We start from the raw sequence: 7,772 nt of genomic DNA, 5'->3' as shown, positions 1-7,772 counted from the left end.
TGATGGTAAGCCCTTGGAGGGCAGGCTTGGACCTTTCACCTTTCAGAAACAATGTTTATGGAGCAAGAAGCTGGCTGTGGGAGTCAGGCCTAATTAGTTTAGAATATGGGTAACTTGTATGTATTTGTGGGATGACCATGTGCAAATGGTTCAATCTTTGAGTCCAAGTTCCCCATCAGTAAGATGAGGTGATGATACGTGCCTCAGAGATTTGCTATACACATTCACTCACTTATCTATTCGATAGACACTTACTAAGCATGTCCCACCCGGGAAGCCCAGCTCTGGGTAGCGGGGATACAGTGTCAATTATAAGACAAGGTGCCGGCTCTTGTTGGATTTCCATGAATCACATGTGATAACAGGTGAAACATTCAGCATCGTTCTATAGCAAAGCAGAGCTCGGAGCTGGTTGTTCTCTTTGATCTCCCCTGCACTGTACCCAGTTTCCAGCACTAGCGCTAGCCTACACTGCAGTGGGGAGTCAGTGACAGCTTGAGTGGACAGTGAAAACATCTAGAGTCTCATGTACACCGCTGTGGGTGGGATGTGAAGACCAACGCTTCCACGCTCTTTCAGTTCTGCGGCTCGTCGTGTAGCTTTGACATGGAGAAAGTCCTAGAAATAAGGGAGCTGAGATTTCCTAATTAAGTGTGTTAGGGAAGAAAGGTAAAAATAGGTATCATGAATGTTAATTAAATACATATATATATTATATATACGGGGGTGCCAAAAATGTATACACGTTTTCAGCGATATTATCTATGTATTACTTTTCGAAGTTGAATTGAATTACGGTAGCAATGTGTAGTATGACGTTCACTCAAAAGATGTTTTTGGGAATGATTAATTTTACTTCCAACAAGTATTAAATTTTAATACGGCTTTTCCCTTCTTAAAATGTGTATGCATTTTTTTGAGCACCCTATGCATTTATATAACATATATACTTATATAATATATATTATATATATATTTGGACATTCTGGAGAGAGGGAGAGAGAGTGGTTAAATTAAATCCCCAGAATATTTTCCGTAGGAGTTAGATCATTTCAGCAACTCATTTGAACTTTCTCATTACCTCTCCATATGTGTTTGTTTTGCTTCCCAATTGGACTGTAAGCTCCTTGCAGACCGCACTGAGGTCTCATGCAACATTTCACCTAGCACAGCGGCTGTGGGCATAATTTAGGAGTGCATATGCCAGGATCATAGTTCAGGCCCCAGTATTAACCCTTCTGGGGTGGCCAGGGTCTGGTCAGCGCTTCACTGTTTCCGATGGATGTAGGATTTCTGCAGAAGCCTGCATGGTTCTTTGATACTCTCTATTTTGGCCACAGTTACGATTCCATACCTCTAAGCATTTTCTCTAAAGAAGCTGACTGAGCAAACCCATGAAGATATTTTTCATTTCCTTGATGGAGCATAATGCCTTTGTATATAAACACAATAACACAGTCATCACATATGCACTTACATTATCGGAGCGGCTGTGTACTCAGCAGCGCTCCTGGCCAGGCAAGGAGCCCAATAGTCCTGCTTTCCATTCTGATCTAAATTATGTTCATAATAAAAGAGTTTTCAATCAAGGTAACTACAATTTCATCCCAGCACAACATCTACATTCTTGCTCTCGCTCTCTTTTTCTTTCTTTCCTTTTATTCTGGGTCACTCACCCTAATACAGGTGAGAGTTTCCTCTGGTCGGGATAACAGCCTTGCTCGTCCATGAACTAGAACAACGGCTCTAAACGCATCTCCTGTAACATACTTCTGTGATTTGCAAAAGTGGGAATAAATCAAAGCAAGGAAGAATGCCACTTGAAGCCAGAAGCTAAATGTTACATCATGTAGCGGGAGGCTGGGGTAAGTGAGAGCCGCTTTTCCTGGCAGCACAATATCTTTGTGCTCCTTACCTCCACCACGGCCCCATTAAAACAATCATTCTGAATCTGCGGGAAATTGTCACCTCTTTCTTTCCTTCCATGGCAGCTGGCCGTGGAGGCTGCAGACATTGTTCATTCCCTTCAAGGTTCTTAACACACACGCAAAAAAGAAAATGAAGCCTAATTTGTTAAAAAAGAAAGAAAAAAAAAACGTGTCAGCTTACCCTCAGGCTCAGCGCAGGCATCAGGGGGGGGAAAAAGCCAAGATAAATGCCTCTAGGTGAACTGGCACCGAATCTAATTCTCCACTCACTCTGCTGCTCCCCTGTATGTATCACATTAATCACGCCGGATGGGGAGACATTTTAGAAACTTAAGCAATTTTCAAACAAAGATGCACCGTTTTTTAAAAAGTAACATAACTTTATTTTGTAATGCTTTCTTTGTACCAGCAATGAATCTGAAAAATGTGCCGCAGATGTTAGTACAAATAATTAATGCTTGGGTGGGGACAGGAGGGAGAAGCAGGAGGAAGCAGACAAGTGATAGCAGACAGAAACAGCCACTGCCTCCCCTTTCTCTTCCCGTGACCTTCCCCAGACGACAGGAGCTGGGCCAGGCCTTCCCGTTCACCGCAAGGCTCGGCTTTGCCCGGGCTCCTGGACTGGTTCAGACAACAGATGGGCAGTGTTTAAATAGCTCCATCGCTTCATCCCGTGGAATTTCACATGCGAGCTTCCGAGACCCCAGACCCAGGATGTCCCTGGGCTCCTGTGTGCTCTGCTTCTAAGATCTGAACCCTGTTTTGGTTTTCCGTACCCTGTCACCCTCAAGCGAGTCCAGGGATCTCTGCCTCTGGCACCCCACCGTGTGTGGCTTGTACCCTGATTCCTGGGTTTGAAGCTTCCTGTTGATGACACTTGCCATTCTCAATGCAATATGCTGCCCACACCGGATTTCCACTACCCTGCTCTACTTTCCTTTCTGGGATGTGCCTTTCTCTTCTTGGAAGTCTTAATGCCTACTGTTGCCTGACCCACAGATCTTCTCTGGGCACGACACTTTGCCTTGTGTGCCCAGCTGTTCTTGTACCCTCAGCCGGGCCTGCCTCCCAGCCCTCAATCTGCAGTAGTTTGGAATGTTTGTGCCAGACCTCATCTCGTATTTCCTTTCTATATGGCATTTCTACCATGTTCTGACTCTTACTCCAAAGTTTGAAGAAGTAAGTGAATGGACGTGGAGTGGAGGTTCCTGGAATGCAATATAGTGTGACTGGCCAAAGATACTGAGCGCTAGAAAAGGACCTCTTGGTGGACTACAGGATCTTGGTGCATAATCCTGAAAAATTTGAGTCCTGAAGTGATGGAGACGAGTGATGGTGTATTGAGGGATGGCGGTGGTGGGAGAGGAGGCTCAGAGAGCCGGGGGCTCTGTCACCACAGACTTTTGGAAAATATCTAGATGTCTATCATTGAGAGACAAGCCATGTTTCCTTGTCACAGACACACGATGACTTGGACATGCTCTCCTTGGTTCCAGAAAACCAAGTGTCCAAAATCCCACCTTTACTTTATGGGATAGGTGTACAGGACCTTGAGCAAGACTGAACTTGGAAAACGGTCCACTGAGGAAAACCCATTTGTCCCGTGATAACCTGAGGAAGGAATCATCCCTTGCCTGCAGAGCAAAACTCTACCAAGAATATTTTAATATTATGAAACATACAAAATTACAGCAGATGTAGTATAAATTTAAAAGTCCAATTTAGGAAATAAATATTACTGAGACTGGTGAAGCCTTCCGTCTGTGCTCATTCTCTCTCCCCTCTTATCAGAAATAACCAGTGTTCTGAATTTGGGGCTTGTAATTTAATTTCTGTCCATTTCTGTGTACTTATTTGCATGTGATTATGTGTGTATAAATAAATAATGTTGTTACGCATGTTTTATAGTCTTATTCGAGTAGTTCTACACTACATCTATTCATTGACAACTTTTTTTTTCAATATGAATATAAGCTTTATTCATGTTACTCTAATTCTGGGATTGGCAAACTATGGCTCATGGGCCAAATCTAGCTGGTGGATTGTTTTTATATACCCCTTGAGCTAAGAATGGTTTTTATGTTTGTAAAGGATTGAAAAATAAACAAAATCAAAGCTGTAGTCATGACAGAGGCCATATATGGCTGACAAAGCTTAAAATATTTATTACCTGGCCCTTTATGGAAAAAATGTGATGACCCTTGTGATTATATTTTGTCTGGGTTATTCTTATTCCCATGTTCTTCTAAACACACTTTTTAAATTAACCTCTCAAGTTTCATAAAATGCCTTTTTAGAGTTCTAGTTGAAATTACTTTGATTTTCTGGGTTGTTTTGAAGAGAATTGGTATATTGATGATATTATAACTTTCCACTTGTATTAGCTATCTATTGCTGCTATAACAAATTACCAAAAATTTTGCAGCTTGAAACAACACATATTTATTGTCTTGTGTTTTTTAGGTCAAACTCCAACATGAATCTCACTGGACTAAAATCCAAGTGTTAGTAGGGCTGAGTTCCCTTCTGAAGGGTTTAGGGGAGAGTCTGTTTCCTTGCCTTTTCTAGATTCTAGAGGCTGCACACATTTCTCGGGTTGTGGCCCCATCCATCTTCAAAGCCCTCAATTGCATCACTCCAACCTCTGCTTCTGTCATCACGTCCTCTCTGACTTTGACTGACTTTCTGCCTCTCTCTTCTCCTACTGTCCCAAATGATAACATTGGGCCCGCCCAGAAAATCTAAGATGATATTATCATCTCAAGGGAATCATGCCAAAACAACCATATTTATATCTGGAAACTTAATTCTTCTTTGCAAAATAACCTCACATATTCATAGGTTCTAGGAATTAGAATGTGAATTTTTGGGTCATTATCTTACCTACTACAAGCCCATCTAGTTGAGTTTTTTTTCCTTCCAGTTATTATATTTTTAAGTTCTAAAACTTGCACTTTGTTCTTTTTATATCTTGTGTCTTTGCTAAGACTGTCTAATTTTCCATTTGTTTCACGAGTGAGTGCAGTTGTCTGTTGGAACATTTTTATGATAGCTGCTTTAAAATTCTTGTTAGAGAATTCCAACATTCGTGTCATCTTGGTGTTGGAATCTGTTGATTTTCTTTTTTCATTTGAGTTGAGATTTTCCCAGTTCTTTATATGACAAGAATTTTGGATTGGATCTTATACATTCTGAGTATAATGTTATGACACTCTGATTCTTATTTAGCTCTTCTATTTTAGCTGGCAGTTAACAGGTTTAGGTTCAGAACACACATCCTGGCCCACTTTTGTGGTTTGTGGTTCCAATATCGATGCAGTTTCCAAAGCCTTTGCAATGCTATTCTGGTATACCCCAGAGGCCAATCTGAGACCTGGGCCGTATTCCTCACCAGAGTTCAATTCTCTGATCGTTTGCTGAGTTCATTCTGGTTTGTTTCACACACTGGCCACTTGGGAATTTGCCCAGGACTTCAAACACAGCTTAAAGAATCCTTTTCTTCAGCTCCCTTCTCTGTGTAACCACCCCCACCCCAACACACACAAACTCACCCTAACCTCTGCTAGATAACTGTTTAGTGCAGAGCAGTGGTGATCGGCTGGTCTCCATTTCACAGTCTTGGGTCCGGTAGGGGGCAGTGAAGGAGTAACACCTCTGTTCATGTTAGTGTGGGGCGGATATGGTTGATAGTTTTATAATTTTCTTCGTAAAAGTTTCATATATTTTGTTAGACTCATTTATGGGCACCTTATATTATTTGATGCTGTTCTTATGCATTTAAACATTTAAAAAAAAGTAAGTTTGAAGTTTGAGGTGAGTTGGCCTGAGATTTGGAAGGTGAGGCACAAGATTGTCGTGTAAAATTGTAGTGGTGAGGTCCTCTTCTTAGTTAGGGTATTACTTAATTGAATCAGTAAATCAGGACTGGATCGTGATTCAGCCGTTCTCTTTAACATCAACCAGGAATTTTTATGGTAATTTGAAAGTGTTCAGAATTGATGGTGCTCAACACAGTGCTTCTTCTGTTCAGTCTGAGGGGAAGAGCTGGGAGAAAGTAAGTTAGAGGCTGCAGATGTTCTTATGAAATTTGATAGGGAGAACAATTTAAGAATTGAAGAAAAGAAAAAAAAAGGGAAAGATAAGAAAAAAAACATCCAGCATGATAATGGCTGGTTGATGTCTAGGAAGACACTTTAGATTATGTGGTCATGAAAACATGTACAACTTGATTTCCATCCACCTCTTAGAGAAGGGGGAAGATTAGTTAGTCTGATGAGCAGGGCTTTCTTGTGCCAGTAGGATGGGCTATAAATATGGACAGGCTGCCTGAAGTTGGAATATACATAAGTAATGGTGTTAATTTGGAAATTTCTAGGGTACATCTCAGAGGTCACAAAAGCACAACTGAGGCTTTTCTGAAACGTTTACAGGAAAAAGTGGAGCAAATAAGGTTATGAAACAGTGGTTTGGAATAGGGGTTTGAAGGTATGGCAAGGGAAAAAGGAATTAAAGATTACTGAGGGGTAGTTAGTGTTTCTAGCCTAGGCATTTGGGTAGATGATGGTGCCCTTAACTAAAATAAGAAAAATCAGAGAAAGAACAGTATTATGAGGAGAGAAATAAAGAGTTTGGTTGTGGATATGTAAAATTCGAGATGCTTATTATACTTCCCATGGTGGAAAGTAGGCAGTTGGGTACATTAGACTGGAACCCGGAGAAGTCTATGCTAGAGTTTTAAATTTGGTACGCATCAGCAAACAGATGGTGTTTGAGGCCCTGGGAATGTATGACATTACATTCCCAGGGAAGAGAGAAGGCAGAAAAACAGGACTAAGACCAAGTCCTAGGACTCTCTGATGTTTGAAAGTTGGACAGATAAACCCGAGAACCAAAGTCAAGAGAAAGAAGTGTTTCGAGAAGCGACAAGTGGTCAAGTAGTTTACTTGTGGCTGACAGTAAAAAGGAAGGAGTTCAAATTCACGTCCTTACAAGGTGATGGTGGGCCTTGAAAATAGTCACAGTTGTGCAGATGACAATCGAATTGGACTGTATTAGAGAGAATGTGTGGACATTTGACTATGGGGAGTTGGTTGATATTGGCAGCACACACATTCACCAATAAAGGACAAACCTAGTGTAATAAATTATAACAACTTGTGCACAAGAAAAGGAACAGAGGATTTTGGAGCAAAATGGAAAGTAACAGTGTGACGTGGCTTCTGCCTTGCCTTACTCCTCTGAAGCCCCATTTGTGAGTCACCAGTACCCTCACTTCTGGAAAGAAGTGAAGGCGGGTTGGGGGTAGTCTTATCTTTTTCCTCTTCTGTTGGGGAGTTATGAATGCATAGGGAAAGAAATCAATAGAGCTGACTTGCTCTGTTGGAAGGGTTCAAGCTTCACATTTAGTTGGGGGACAGAGTTGAAGCCTGGGAGTATCCCCACATAGAAATGCACTATAACTTCCCTCCATCACCCAGTTAGTTGGAGCAAGCCAAGATACAGGACAGTCAGTGTAACCTCAGAAGATAAGATGGCACCCCGGGAAGCTAACGTAGTCTGCACACCACCTGAGCTGAGCTGCCCTCCTCTCTAACACATGGCTCCATCCCAGCTGCTCTGCTTTCAGACAACAGAAAACTGGATAAAACGTGACATACCTCAGCTAAAACCAAGCTTTAGAGGAGAGAACATGGTCCATTCAAAGCTTTGTACTTGAATGTAGAGTGTACATTCTGCACAGTGACTGTTAATTGCACTGGATTTTCTTTTGTAATGGTAAAAATGCTTTAAAATTGATTTGGTACAATTCTTTAAATGTGCAAAAAATTTCAGTAGTATGCTTTA

The sequence above is a fragment of the Hipposideros armiger genome, unplaced genomic scaffold (assembly GCF_001890085.2).
Source record: "Hipposideros armiger isolate ML-2016 unplaced genomic scaffold, ASM189008v1 scaffold_86, whole genome shotgun sequence".
Classification (NCBI taxonomy): domain Eukaryota; kingdom Metazoa; phylum Chordata; class Mammalia; order Chiroptera; family Hipposideridae; genus Hipposideros; species Hipposideros armiger.
Note: the sequence above shows the minus strand (reverse complement) of the source record.